This window comes from Olea europaea, unplaced genomic scaffold, assembly GCF_002742605.1.
Source record: "Olea europaea var. sylvestris unplaced genomic scaffold, O_europaea_v1 scaffold629, whole genome shotgun sequence".
Taxonomy (NCBI): domain Eukaryota; kingdom Viridiplantae; phylum Streptophyta; class Magnoliopsida; order Lamiales; family Oleaceae; genus Olea; species Olea europaea.
The window spans coordinates 232,773-234,566 of record NW_019264649.1 but is presented as its reverse complement, the minus strand read 5'-3'; positions in this window follow the sequence as shown (position 1 = coordinate 234,566).

The following is a 1,794-nucleotide window of genomic DNA, read 5'->3' as shown; positions in this document are numbered from 1 at the left end:
CTCAAATTTTCATAAATATTGAAGTGTTACCAAAAACTTTCTTCTCTTTATATTGAAGACAAAACTATCAAAATATATATATTTTTAAATTAAAATCACTGGATATCCATAAATTTAAAGATAAAAATGGAAGTTGTATCTTTAAAAAAATATAAATATATTCAACTAACTAATAAGTTTAAAAGCAGAAAAAAACTTAATGTGTATTTTTTCATTTTTTCTTCGATTCACTTGGTAGCCCACGTCGTCGTCCTACTATATACTTAAGTTTAAACATGAAAATAAAAAGATAAACATGAACAAATAATTAATCTAAAAACATGTTTTGAATAAATTTAAACTAACTAGGAGTTTAAAGACAAAAATTAAAGGTATGACTTTTCCATTTCTTTGATCCACTTGGCAGCCCGCATCACTATTTTGCCACAAATCCAATCGATTCAAACTAACATCTAAAATTATAGTAAGAGTAAGTATTTAAAAATATCCAGTAAGATACGTGCATTTTCCATATATAATTTTACAACAATGAATAAACACTTCATACCACTTTTCTTTTGTGGAGTATATCGGTGACCAAGCGATACACGCATCTTAGGTCCTTTTAAATTCTCGTAGGATTACTTATCTCTTTCTAAACAACCCGTAGGTTCATTGGCAATTCGTGTATATTTAGTTGAATATAAAAGTATACGAAAATAACCATTTGAATAAAAGTATCTTACCTCGTCAAATAAAATGAATTTTTGAAAGTATTTCAATATCTTTTCTACTTTCTCAACCGCATCAATAAAATTGTAACTAACTTTTTTAAATTACTTTATCTCTTTCTCTCTCTCTCTACTATCTGTCGTGTAAAATTTCTTTGTGGAGAATTATCGAACAATTGTACACTATCTATAGTAAACAAAAATAGTATTTGAGTCCTGGTACAAATGCGATGGAAGAAAACGTGTACCAAACTTGGATAGAAATTGAATTTTGATAAAACAAATCATGCTATGACGCGTGTACTTGGATTGGTATAAAATATATAATTAATATTTATCTTACCAAGAGTAGATTCACTAACAACTACAAAGATAGAATTTGGATAAGAATTACTTTCAAATAATGGAATTAGGAATTAATATAAAAATAGGACTAATATTTATATTACAGTTCCCAAGAAAAAAAATTGAATTGGGTTATAAATTATGTAAAATTATATTTATCCTGTTTTCTTTCAATTTGGCGTAATTTAATGTGTTCTTATCCAAAATAACTTTTTCTTGAGTCGAAGATTTCTAATTATTTAATACCTATAAAAAGAGTTCATTATTGATACACTTATTTTCCCTCTATCAAAATCTAATTATTTGGCCAAAATAAAATTAGAATTAAACGATTTCACTTTAGTCCCTCAACTTTCAAAATATAAATGTATAGCATACAGAATAAATAAATTTTATTTGTTCTATAAAATTTTTGAGGCGTTACATGATAAGTTAGAGAATGTAACGGATTAGGCACACAATAGCAAAGCATAGAAATTTCGTACTTGAAAGAGCAAAGTTTTTAAAGATATATTTGGAGGAGCCTAATTGTGTAATCTTACGTCTAAGACAACTCGTGACATTGTTGCAACATCCTCCTCTTTACAAACCATTTATAAATTTGTCAAATGCAAGCTAAATCTTTAATATAAGTCATCTAAAGACACACAAACCAATCAAATGCAATTGGAACTTTTAGTATTAATCATAATTAAAACAACCATCTGATTTCCAGAAATATAATGCAATAATAATTTGA